The sequence below is a fragment of the Triticum aestivum genome, chromosome 1D (genome assembly GCF_018294505.1).
Source record: "Triticum aestivum cultivar Chinese Spring chromosome 1D, IWGSC CS RefSeq v2.1, whole genome shotgun sequence".
In the NCBI taxonomy this organism is placed as follows: Eukaryota; Viridiplantae; Streptophyta; class Magnoliopsida; order Poales; family Poaceae; genus Triticum; species Triticum aestivum.
Window position 1 is genome coordinate 207,993,502 of NC_057796.1, and position 14,599 is coordinate 208,008,100.

Here is a 14,599-nt window from a genome sequence, read left to right on the forward strand (position 1 = left end):
CACGACAGATTTCCTAGTGTGAGGACTTAGTCGTGAGGTCAAAGCATCTATGTAGTAGCTTGAGAGGGATTGAGTGGGACGAGAGACGCGAGGTTTTTTACCCAGGTTCGGCCCCTCACGGTGGAGGTAAAAGCCTACATCCTGCTTCATCGATATTGATGATGATGATGATCTCGGTTACAAGGGCGATGTTTCGCCACCTCTAATCTAGAGAGCTCTTGATTTGTCTGTCTATCGAGACTTGTAAAACTTGTCCCTCTTGGGGTGCCCTGCCCCTCCTTATATAAGTTGGATGGACGGGTTACATGTGGAGTCCTAGTAGGACTAGGACTATTCTATTACAAGTAGAATCCTAGTCTTGCTTCCTTTGTAAGGGAACACTCCTTATGCCTTTTCTCTTAAGCCGGCCTACCATAACATGAGCCGGCCTTCTGGGCCTTGAGCCTTCTAGGCTTCCGGGTCTTGTCGCTCCTCTGACCCGCCTACCGGGTTACCAATGAGTCACCTGGCTCAGCCGGGTCATCAGTGAGTGGAGAATCCGGGCAGGTCACTTAGTGAGTCGCCAAGTCAGGGCGGGTCGCCAGTGAGTCGCCAAGTCCGGCTGGGTCATATTTCTGGTCGGGTCATACCGCGGGGTATATCCCCGACACATAGGACAACAAAAATCTACTCAAACATCATAGGATGGCAACACATCATTGGATAATAATATGAAGCATAAAGCACCATGTTCGAGTAGGGGGTATAGCGGGTTGCTGGAGAGTGGACCGCTGAATATAGATGATGGAAGGTGATGGAGGTGTTGACGAAGATGGCGGAGTTGTTAGTGTAGATTGCCGTCACATGATGATTGCCTCGGTGGCGTTCCGGCGCCACTGGAAGAGAGCCCCCCTCCTTCTTCCTTGCCCCCCCTAGATGGGAGGAGGGTTTCCCCTGGTCCTGGGCCTCCATGGCTCCCGGAGGGCAGGGATCCCTCCGAGATTAGATCTCTCCCTCTCTGTTTCTCTTCTGTTTTGCGTCTCTGTTTCTGGCCGAAAACCGTTTCTTAAATATCCGGAGATCCGTAACTCCGATCGGGCTCAAATTTTAACACAATTTTTCTCTCTTGATATAAGTTTCCTTTCGGCCGAAGAAGGACTCCGACCGACTTATAAGGTGGCCACAAGGCAACACCGCGTGGCCAGGTGGTGGTGGCGCCCTGATGCCTTGTGAAGGTTGTGGGCCTCCGTTTGCATTAATTCTTCCTCCCAAAATTACATATATTTCAAAATAAATCTCTGTAAAATTTTATCGCGTTTGGACTTCATTTGAGATGGATTTTCTGCGAACAAAAACAGGAACTGGCACTGGGCACTGGATCAATATGTTAATCCCAAAAATAATATAAAATGTTGCCAAAAGTATATGAAAGTTGTAGAATATTGGCATGAAATAATCAAAAAATATAGATATGACGCAGACGTATCATTGAGTCACGTGTTTACTCTGTAAACATCGGGCTTAACTACACCAACACACGTCACTTTGTGGGTTGGCTTTACCGCAATATTTATATCCATTGTTGCCCGTTTGTGCATGTGTTGACTATGACTAACATCCAGAAGAGTATCATGGTTAGTTGTCTTCTTTTTCATCTCTGAATTTTGTATGTTTCATGGTTAGTTGTTTTCACTTGTTGCTTTCATGTTTTGTGTGAACTTCTCAATGTTTGTGGTGCAAATTATAGTATATAGTGATTTGCTGAGGTTTGCTATCTTATTTTTGTTGTAGTATTTTTTATATTTATGGTGTAGTTTAGTGCTTCTACACTCCCTTTTATTTCAGTTGGGTGAGTTTGAGCTAAATTTTTTGCTTTAATATCTTTCTTTGTCCTTATATCAGTGGCTATATGTTTTTGGCACTTATTCCTTATATTCTAGAAAATATTTTCTACTTAATGTTGACATCAGATTTTGGCATGGCAGAAAACCCTATCAATATGACATCGGATAGGAAAAGATACAACTGCAAAGTTCTTCGTCTCGTTGAAACGGTCGATTTTGATATAAAAGTCGTCCCAATCTGAGTTCGTATGAAAAAGTTACAGCCATCCGAATACAGCCCTATCACGAGCCAAAAGTGGCGCGCCCCACCAGACACCCTGTGTGATGGGTAGCGCGAATAATAGCCTGTTTTGTGCGAGCGATTTCGCCCTCAAGATGATCTCTGATCAAAAAATGTTCAACATGAAAGTTGTTCGTCTCGTCGAAACAATCAAGTTTGCTTTTGGGCTTGTTTCCATCCGAGATCGTTTACCACCTCAAACATTACCCGCAAGGTCCAGCCAGTTTAAACCGAACAGTTTTGAAAAGTTCGGACAAAACTAATCCGAATTTGCCTAGGGTTTTGGACATGAATCCAAGCCTTTTACTTGCACGGGAAGTCTAGCCGCCTCTTTATACCTAAGGGGTGATGGCCGATTGAACAACACACAATCGATCAAATCATCTACCACTTTTTATCTTTTATCTTTTCTCCTTAACCCTAGTTCTTCTTCTTCCTCGTTCTTCATCTGTTCTTCTTGTTGCAGGGCGGCAAACCTCGAGGCCCTAGGGGCGATCAGGTCGACCTAGGGCCACCCATAGCCTCCGCGCGCCCTGACGGGGTCCCTCCCGGGCGTGTGGGGTTTCGGGTCTTCAAAAGCGCCCGCCGAATTGCTTGCGTACCGCGCTTCCGGACGGGTCTCCTTCGACGTGAGCTGCGGTGCATCACCCTCGGCATTGGAGGTACATGGTGACGTATTCGTGTGCGAACACACTTTTTGGCGACTCCGCTGGGGACGAAGCTTCGAACGGTCTCCAGCCTGTTCTTGCTACGAAGAGATCGTCATCTAGGGTTTGCAATCTACAAAGGTAATATGAATACCCAATTCACTTATGTAGATGCAAATAAAGAATATGTTGTTGCTAGATCGTCTAATGAGTATAATGTATCGGCTAGCCCTAGCTTTATCAAACATGCATCTAATTATGTGCAAGAGCCGATGCAACAAAATCTCCATTGTTCTACCTCACATAATTTTAGCAACATGCAACATTTGTATTCCAACTCCCATGCATCGGCAACCCCACAAATTCATAGGCCGATGAACAACATGATGAGTTTGGTTAATCAAGTTGAAACACCCCATGTAGGAAATTTCAATGGCATGCAACATAGTGTTTTATCTTTTTATTCATCGGCAAATAACTTGCAGTATGTTAATCCAAACATGTCGATGGATAGGCGAATTGGCCATGCTACTACTAGTTATTCGGCCAATTACCCTCAAACATCATATTCTACACCTCATGCTACTAATTTTTTGGCACCATACACAACTGTTGATATCCATAATTCGGCTCCGCACCTTCACGGTCATGGCCGAATATGTGAAACTTCTGCAGGAGAACAAATGCCTTCACCTACTACCGTGGCATATCATGTCCCCCCTGCACAATTACAGAATTTTGGCAACATCTCATTACCGAAAGATTCTAAAAGCATCGGGGGGCAACCATATCCAGACTGGGTAATTGAGAACAAGCTAACATTCTCTTGGGATTTGTGCAACTCTATTCGCCACGAACTAATAGAAGGCGGGAAGCCTCATGATTTTGCTGTTGTAAAAGCTAGAGTTGTGCGAATGATGCAGTCGCCCAGTGCTGTACCATCCAGTGCACCTCATTGCCGAAAGAGTCTCAAAGTATTGGGGGGCAATCTCATGAGGAGTGGATGGAAATTGAGATGAAAAGGTTCAAAGCTCGCCAAGCTGAGATGTGGGATAAAATTAGACAAGAGCGAGGAGCCTTGCAAATTCAAAAAGATAAAGCTATTGATTCAGGTAACAAAGAAAATTTAGTTATTGAAAAAGCCGAATCAAGTAGTATATATTCTAAGTCCATCAAATCCAAAGAAGCAAGCATTATTGAGAAAGGGCATGGAAAGCATAGCAAGACAGTCATGCTTGATTTTTCTGAAGTTAATGGAACATACTTCCTGCCCTATGAGTTTCGTGCCATAGAAATTGACAAGCTTCAAGGACAAGAGCAAGTAGCCGAACAAAGTTCGGTTGACAAAGATCTTCAAATTTATGATGCACGAAATCAAGAAGAAAATTGTGACATGGTGTTGGGAAGCCATCCAGAAGCAAAGCACGATATTATTCGTCATATGCAATCATCATGCTCTGCCAACATATTTGAAGAGGTATGTCTAGCAAGTAATTTAGCTATTTTCAGATTTGGTCACAACTTTATTGTTGATGCATCTATTAGAAAAATTCTCATAAGTAATTTTCAAAGACCAATTAAGAAGGGAAATTTACTTGTTAGCAATAAAATTGTTACTAAGCATATCGGTCAATATATTGTACCATTCAAAGAGACCGATAGTGACTTATTACTGCAGCCAAAGCTTTTCCCATTGCTTTATTTAAAGTTCATATCTAATTGGGTAGCTTTGCTTGTTTCATACTTGGCTTACACTTGGTCTCAATTGAGGCATGTATGTTCTAACTATTTTTGTTTCAGAAACCTAAAGCCAAGGTTAAATTCTTTTGAGAAAACCGATGCTAGTATAATATCTTACACAAAGACATCGGAGATAGAGTGCAAAACACAATGCATAGCCGAATGGGGTGATGCGAAATCCAGACCATTCGTTTGCTTAACTCCAAAGCCGTTCTCACAACAAGATCGGCTAGAAAGTAAAAAGTATACCTTCGATTCAAACATGTGTGATCAAATCTTTGATTTGTTGTTGAAAAATAATTACATTAGAACTCTTGATCACCATGTCAAGCCATCTATCCAAGGACGAATTTATTGTAAGTTGCATGATTCGTTCAAGCATAGTATTGAGGATTGCAACATGTTTCGTCAAATAGTTAAATCGGCCATTGATAAAGGACAATTGAAATTTGTTGAGACACCAAGAGTTGACGAGTCTATTCCAATTGGTCCTGATGGTAAAAGGTTTTTGCATCGGCTGCTTCAACCCGATCCATTTAAAGAGAAGGTAAAAACTGCAGGTGATGGGATCAAGTTTTCAAGTAAAGAAATTGTTGAAGAGCATAATGAACATAATCTTGAGGGCGAGAATTCCATCGAAGCTACAATGGAGACGCCAAGGACTGGGGGGCAACAAGAAAATCCAAAGATCGGTGCAAGCACAACCAAAGAAAACAAAGAACGATGTAAGCACAAAGGTAAAAAGCCGAAAGTCACTTTCGCGCAACTATTGGAAAAATATCAGAAGATAAGTGAGGAGAACAGTGCTTATCGGCCAACTAATGCAAAGGCATCAAGATCACCCCCCCGGCGCAAATCCAAGGATCAATATTGGCAAGAAGAGAATTTGAATGCAACTTGTTCATATCCTTATTTTGGGCCGCCAATGCCAATGTCGTGGATGCCTCCCTATGCTCACGTAAATCCATATCCATCATGGGACAAGTATGATACAAGGGCACATTATCCATATTATTATTAACCATCTCGCCAATATTATGCAGCTCCAAGAAGACCAACGTTCAATGAGAAGTCATATGTTCAAGACCGTTTCAATAAAAAAGAATCGGTCCGGAGCACAAGGAAGAATAAGGAGGTGGTTGAGCAAGTCTACCGCGTAAAAAGAGATGGTCGTAAGAGTGCCGCTTCAGATATGATCTCAAATGAAAAAGAGCCAACTAAAGTGTCGACATTGGCTACAAAAGGCAATGAGGAAAGTCAATCAAGTGCCAAATCTGAAGTGAAGAAGTTGAGAGTGCACAAGGTAAAACAAGAATTGCCATTACTTCAAACAAAATCGCAACCGGGGGTGCCCACTTGACTTGTCGTATTGGCAAAAGAAGAAGTTGCAAAAGCTTAGTGCACAAGAACTTGAAAAGAGAAACATGGCATGGGTTCCCAAAGGAAGTATTCAAAATAAGAATCATGTGCAAGCTTCCTTTACAAGGAGTGCGACAAAGGTGAAGAAGTAAAAGAGTGAAAACTATGAAGGACCAAGCCGAAGGTTTCAATATCTTTGGTCCACACATTATCCATTTTCTTCAACAATTTCATTGATGCCTATGCCATGGAATTTGTCATCAGGTATGATTGGTTACCCTCAATGGGCTTATTTTACTCCATGGATGCAATATAATTTCTTACTTCATGAAAGGGTGTTACCAAATCATCATATGTTTAATTAGCTTCACTTTTGTTGCTAATCTAAATGGCTGATATATACTTATCGTCCTAAGCATGTACAAATGGCCGATGAAGTGTTGACATCATCCTTAGAAAGAGCATTGTGCAAGTTATTTTTCGGCACACAAGCTTTGCCGAAAAACAGGGGGGCATGTGTTGACACCAGATTTTGGCATGGCAGAAAACCCTATTAAGATGACATCGGATGGGAAAAGTTACAACTGAAAAGTCCTTCGTCTCGTTGAATATAAAAATCGTCCCAATCTGAGTTTGTATGCAAAAGTTACAGCCATCCGAATACAGCCCTATCACGAGCCAAAAGTGGCGCGCCCCACTAGACACCGTGTCTGATGGGTAGCGCGAATAATAGCGTGTTTTGCGCAAGTGATTTCGCCCTCAAGATGATCTCTAATCAAAAAACGTTCAACATGATAAGTTGTTCGTCTCGTCAAAACGGTCAAGATTGCTTTTGGGCTCGTTTCCATCCGAGGTCATTTACCACCTAAAAAATTACCCTCAAGGTCCAGCCAGTTTAAACCGAACAGTTTTCAAAAGTTCGGACAAAACCAATACGAATTTGCCTAGGGTTTTGGACGTGAATCCAAGCCTTTTACTTGCACGGGAAGTCCAGCCGCCTCTTATATAACTAAGGGGTGACGGCCGATTGAACAACACACAATCGATCAAATCATCTACCACTTTTTATCTTTTATCTTTTCTCCTTAACCCTAGTTCTCCTTCTTCCTTGTTCTTCGTCTGCTCTTCTTGTTGCAGGGCGGCGAACCTCGAGGCCCTAGGGGTGACCAGGTCGACCTAGGGCAGCCCATAGCCTTCGCGCGCCCTGACGGGGTCCCTCCCGGGCGTGTGGGGTTTCGGGTCTTCAAAAGCGCCCGCCGGATTGCTTGCGTACCGCGCTTCCGGACGGGTCTCCTTCGACGTGAGCTGCGGTGCATCACCCTCGGCGTTGGAGGTACATGGTGACGTGTTCGTGTGCGAACACTTATATTCAGTGATCATTTCACTTATTGCCTACATGTTTTGTGTGCAAGTTCTCAATGTTTGTGGTGCAAATTATTGGTATAGTATGTTGCTGATGATAACTAACTTACTAGTTGAAGTATTTTTTGTTACTTATGATGTAGTTTAACGTTTCTACTCTTTACTTTTTTAGTTGAGTTTTTTTTTGTGTTTTTGTAATTTTATGAGAAGTGGGGGAGATGAAAATGGGAGGCAAAGACAAATAACAAGGTAAATAAAAAGTAGAGCAAGTAGATGATAGTTTGTGTGAAGGTACTTGGTAGGTTTTGATGATGTCTCCCCGACAACGGCGCCAGAAATTCTTCCTGCTACTTGTGAGCTACGTTGGGATTTTCCCCGAAGAGGAGAGGAGATGCAACACAGTAGAAATAAGTATCTCCCTCAGTGAGAACCAAGGTATCAATCCATTAGGAGAATCACGCAAAGCCTTGTGAATAGCATGTGCACACAATAAAGCAAATACTTGCACCCAATGCGGACAAGAGGGTCGTCAATCCCCTTGGACTCGTTACTTGTAACAATCAAATCTTGTAGTGGTAGATAGATAAATTGCAAAAAAACTAAAATATAAAAATTACAACAAAAATATTTTGGGTATATATATATATGTGTGTGTGATAAAAGTAGACCCGGGGGCCATAGTTTTCACTAGAGGCTTCTCTCTCAAACCCATAGCATATGGTGGGTAGACAAATTAGTGTTGGGCAATTGATCGAAAAGCGCATAGTTATGATGATATTCAAGGCAATGATCATGTATATAGGCATCACGTCCAAGACAAGTAGACGACTCCTGCGTGCATCTACTACTATTACTCCACCCATCGACCGCTATCCAGCATGCATCTAGGGTATTAAGTTAATAAAAACAGAGTAACGCTTTAAGTAAGATGACATTATGTAGAGAAAGTAAACCCAATAAATATTAATAAACCAAGTCGTTTTACCCTTAATGACAACAATACAAATACGTGTCTTGCCCCTTTATGTTACTGGGATAGAGCACCGCAGGATTGAAACCATCACAAAGCACCTCTCCCACTGAAGATAAATCAATCTAGTTTTCCAAACCAAACGCATAGATCGGAGAGAAATACAAAGCTATAACAATCATGCATAATAAAGTCCAGAAAAGACTCAATTACTTTTCATGAATATTCATATTATAAGTCCACAATTCATCAGATCCCAACAAACACACCGCAAAAGAGGATTACATAGGATAGAACTCCAAGAACATCGAGGAGAATGTTGTATTAAAGATCAAAGAGAGAGAAGAAGGCATCTAGCTACTAGCTATGGACTCGTAGGTCTATGGTAAACTACTCACGCATCATCGGAAGGCGGCAAGGATGATGTAGAAGCCCTCTGTGATCGATTTCCCTTCCGGCAGAGTACCAAAAAGGCCTCCAGATGGGATCGCGGAATAACAGAAACTTGCGGCGGCGGAAAAAGTGTTTCGGGTGGCTCTCTGGTATTTGGGAATATTGGAGAATTTACAGACGTGGAATTACGTCAAGAGGTGCCACAAGGGGCCCACAAGCTCAGGGGGTGCCCCCCCTCCTGGGGCGCGCCTGGTGAGCTTGTCACTCCCTCATGAGTCTTCTGGTCTTCTCCCAAACATTCATGTGTCCCTTCTGGTCCAGAAAAAATTAATCCAAAGATTTTTCTCTGTTTGGACTCCGTTTGATATTGATTTTCTGAAAAGCCAAAAACAAGCAAAAAACAGCAACTGGCACTGGGCACTATGGTAATAGGTTAGTACCAAAAATGATGTAAAATAGCATATAAAACTTCCAAGATTGATGCTATAATAGCATGGAACAATCAATCCAAAGATTTTTCTCCGTTTGGACTCCGTTTGATATTGATTTTCTGAAAAGCCAAAAACAAGCAAAAAACAGCAACTGGCACTGGGCACTATGTTAATAGGTTAGTCCCAAAAATGATGTAAAATACCATATAAAACTTCCAAGATTGATGCTATAATAGCATGGAACAATCAAAAATTATAGATACGTTGGAGAAGTATCAACATGCCCAATCTTAATTCGTCCTCGAGTAGGTAAATGATAAAAACAGATTTTTGATGTGAAATGCTACCTAACCTGTCTATCATGTAATCTTTCTTTTAGGGTATGAATATTAAGATCTGAATGATTCAAAGCAATAGTCTATAATTTTGATATAAAGACATTGATACTTAGGCATACTAACAAACAATCATGCCTTTCAAAATAAAAAATGCTAATGAATGTTATCCCTACAAAATCATATAGTCTTGTCATGCTCCATCTTCTTAACACAAAATATTAATCATGTACAACCTTGATGACAAGCCGAGCAATTGGTTCATACTTTTTTAACGCGCTTCAGCTTTTTCAACCCAAACGCAATACATGAGCATGAGCCATGTATATAGCACTATGGGTGGAATAGAATGTGGTGATAGAGATTAATAAGGGGAAGATAAAGAAGGAAGATAGTCTCACATTGACGCAGCTAATCAACGGGCTATGGAGATGCCCATCAATTGATGTCAATGCGAGGAGTAGGGATTGCCATGCAACGGATGCACTAAGAGCTATAAGTGTATGAAGGCTCAAACTGAAAACTAAGTGGGTGTGCATCTAACTTGCTTGCTCATGAAGACCTCGGGCATTTGAGGAAGCCTATCGTCGGAATATACAAGCCAAGTTCTATAATGAAAAATTCCCACTAGTATATGAAAGTGATAACACATGAGACTCTATATGAAAAACATGGTGCTACTCTGAAGCACGAGTGTGGAAAAGGATAATAACATTGCCCCTTCTCTCTTTTTCTCTCATTTTTTGTTGGGCTCTTTTTGGCCTCTTTTATTTATTTATTTCCTCACTGGGACAATGCTCTGATAATGATGATTATCACACTTCTATTTACTTACGACTCAATGTACAACTCGATAAAACTGAAACATATGACTCCATATGAATGCCTCTGGCAGTGTACTAGGATGTGCAATGATGCTAACGTAACATGTACAATAATGATGAACAGCGGTTGAGCCACAAATACTATGTCCGCTATATGATCATGCAAAGCAATATGACAATGAAGGTGTATGTCATAGTAACATAACGGTGGAAGTTGCATGGAAATATATCTCGGAATGGCTATGAAAATGCCATGATAGGAAGGTATGGTGGCTATTTTGAGGAAGATATAAGGAGGCTTATGTGTGATAGAGCGTATCATATCACGGGATTTGGATGCACCAGCGAAATTTGCACCGACTCTTGAGGTGAGAAAGGGCAATGCACGGTACCGAAGAGACTAGCAAATTGCGGAAAGGTAAGAGCGTGTATAATCCATGGACTCACATTAGTCATAAAGAACTCACATACTTATTGCGAAAGTTTATTAGACCTCAAAGCAAAGTACTACTATGCATGCCCTGAGGGGGATAGATTGGTAGGAGAAGACCATCGCTTGTCCCCGACCGCCACTCATAAGGAAGACACTCAATAATAAATCATGCTCCAACTTGTTAGCATAACTAGGGACTATACGCGCATGCTTCAGGAATCATAAACCTTAACACCAATATTCGTACTAAAACACAATTATTCACTATGACCTCCCACATATTACCATCTCAATATCGCAAAACCATTGCAAGGAATCAAACTTATCATATTTAGTGATCTACATGAAAGTTTTTATTATATCCCTGTGGAATGCCTATCATATCAGGACAAATTACATAACATGTGCATATTGCCATTACTATTTATTAGACTCTCAAAAAGATATAAGTGAAGCATGAGACATTGGTGCAACAACCTGCTATACAAATGGTTTTTAACCCCTTTCCACGACGAAGTTTTAAACCGTCGCCTTGCATTTGTGTGCGATAGGGAGGTCCTTCCCACACGACCCAGAAACCGTCGGGGATAGGTCCTCTGGTCGCACACGTGGGGCAAAATGAGCTTGTGTGCGATCGGGCGAGCCATCGCATACAATTATACAAGCCCAATCGTTTCCGTTCGTATGTACATCATACAGTGAATCCCAGACACACATTTCTGTTTGTATGTACATCCCACACAGTGAATCCCAGACAAACGTTTCCGTTCGTATGAACATCCCACACTGTGAATCCCAGCCAAACGTTTCCATTTATGTGCACATCCCACACAGTGAATCCCAGACAAACATTTTTGTTAGTATCTACATCACACACATAGTTTTCTGTATAGCCTCGTCTATGATAGGTGTAATGATCACACACGCTCTGCCTCAGTTAACCGTTTGCGTTATTCAAGTATATCACACACGATTCGTTGAACAAAACTATATGACATTGGGCTATCCATCACACACCTTTTACTGCTAGAAACATTTGTAAAGTTCCATGACCCATTTAGCAGGTTTTATTAGTTTACTATTAATAATTCCGGTATTAAGAAAATTCACATTTCGTATCGAACAGTTGTTTGCCACTTTCATATGAGGCACTCAAATATATTCAACATCACATTACAATTGCTACGTGAAAACAACACAGTACAACGTATAGCTAGTTCGCCTCCATAAGCACAATATCGGAACAATATGTTCATTTCCCTAATCGACTGATGCATGATCAGCCAAGTTCATCTTCTCCACCTCTGCTTTCAGTTCAGTAAGAACCTGTTTTGCACTGACCAACTGGGAAAGTGCATCCTCCTTCGCAAATACCATCTTAGCAAAGTCTAATTTAAAAATCTGAGCTCATTCTCCGTCTTCCTCTTTTTTCCCGTATCTTGAAATATTCTTCAGCGTTGACAACATTTTCTCTAAGCCTGTCTCTGTTCTCTTTCTCATACATTCTCCAAAGCTTTGCTAGGCACATCTTCAAAGACTGTGGCCACTCTTGATAAACCCACTCCAGGTAAGAACACTTCCATTCATCCTATAATATTTAAAACTAAATCAATTACAATTTTAGGGAAAATGAGTTTCTAGCAAAATAGAAAATCACCACATACATATTTTGAAAAACTAAAGAAACACGTTAATTATGACATATCTTCTCAAAAAGATCAATGTGCAAATGAATTAATTGCTATTGATACAACAAACAAATTCAGGAACATCACAAGCTATAATTAACTGCAACAATGCTACAAGTTCTTAGTCATGTACTACAAATAACATATTGCATTTTATGAGGAAGCTAAATATAACTAGAACGGCATAGCGACAGTCTTTTGATGGCATCAAATTAATAGTAACAGGTGTGTATATGCACAAATTTAGTAACATAGAACTAATAGAACTAAGGCCCTCCACTATTTAGGCCAAAACCAGTGTCGAAACAACTGTTGCGACATTTGGCACCGGTGCCCTGCACTGCCGAGCCGATGCTAGAGAAAAAATTTAGGGAACCGGACTTCAGAGCACCTAGTTGCTCCAATGACCAGTTCCTTCATGCCATAAAGTTTTAGTATTTTACTGCTTGGCTGCTCGGATGTGTGGAACAAAGTTGGGCACACAAACTGCTGAAGCGGTGTCAAATAATTTTCGCAGAGCATCACTGATGAGATGGCAACATTTTTAGATACTAGATAGAAACTGTGACACTATCTTAATCACATCCAGAATAACATAGCACAGTGACAGTGTCTGAATCACATCTAACAAATGATTTGTAACAACGATAGTGGGGCTAACCTTCTCTGCACATGCCAGAAACTTCCCCCCTTTGTATTCAAAAGCAACTGACTTCACACATGGAGATTGATGGTGACAACGAGTAGGCAGATCTTCAACCACCCCGCTCCATTCGTTGCAAGTGATGGTCCTAGGGAGCTACAAGATGAAGAAATGGCTCAAATCGTCCACCAATTTAAAACCCTATATTCCAAATCATAACCCGAGATAGAGGAGAGAGGCATACTTGGCTGGTGAAACAGACATCATCGGAGGAGGAACCGCTGGTGAGGTCATTGAAGAAGACCATGGCGACCTCGGCGGTCGGATGCAAGATGGGGAGAGCGAGGAAGCAAGTGAGGAAGCGGCTATAGCTTGGGAAGGAAGGAAGGAGGAAACATGGGAGATGTGGCTTGTGGTCGGGATAAAAGGGGGTGGGGAGGGGGAGAGTTAGATATTTCGGCGGTAGGCAAAAAAAATTTGAAAGGTGGAGGGAAACTTGGCATGCGGTGCCGCCGGACACGATTCAATTTGAACAAATGTGTGCATCGCAAACATTTCTTCTGCTTTATGCGCATGTGATGAGTTTGAGCATTCAAATTTTGGTCGAAATTTCCCTGGGTACTGTGCTCATCCACGTCATTGCATAATTTAACATAGCCTGCTAATTTGGATACACAAAAGAGCCTACAGCACATAAACCACACTTACTGAATCGAGCAATTTTAGTAATTAAACAGAGCCTGTTGACCTAAACATTGCTCTAACAAAAGACTAGTGTTATAACAAAGGCTAAGTACGCATAATTTTAGCAAAGCACCCGACGCGTCGCCCTATGCCTCGCCGGTGTAAGATGAGACGTCGATGACTTGTCCTGGCGACATGCCGCCGTTGGTGGACTCCGCATCCCCTAGGCTGAAGTCGACCTCGTCCTCGTCCTCGTCCTCGGTGCGGCCCTCAAGGTTGTAGTACTCATAGTAGTTGCTGCGCCAGAGCTCGCGCTGGTACTCCATCGCCGATTCCTCGATGGACAGGCTCTTCTCTACCTCCTCCTTAGCCATGCGCAACTCCTCCTCCCGGCGCTCCTCGATCTCCGCCGCATCTTGCATCTCTAGCTCCTGCTCGGCGATCTCATTTGGAAGTTGGTGCTCCATGGCCTCCGCCGCCTTTTCGGATGTGGCGTGCATGCTGGATTCTGAGGAGGCCTGGAATATCTTGGCATGGGCATCCTCGATCTTGGCGTGGATGGCCTTGACCCGGGCCAGGGCGACATCCGTGGCACGGACGGCTGCTCGACTACTCTTGGCATTTGCAGCCGCCACCACAGTAGCTGCTACAGCCGTCTCGGCTGCTGCACCTGCCCTGTCGGCTGCCGCAGATGCCCTCTTGGCAGATGTGGTCGCGCTCAATGCGGATGCGACCACGCTCTCGTCGTAGGCGGCCGCGCTCTCGGTGGAGGCGGTGGCACTCGGGGAGGACGCGTAGACCATACGGGCCCTTACAAAGCGTCACCATGATGTCATTCTTTGCAAGAAGGGGTTGGGAATGGGGATCGAGGATTCTAGGGTTACCGAGACTTGAGCAGACGAAGCCGGCGAAGCTTATGGAGGAAGACATAAATAGACCCACGAGTTTTCATCGCAAAGGTTCCTATAACCAACTGTGTGTGATGTA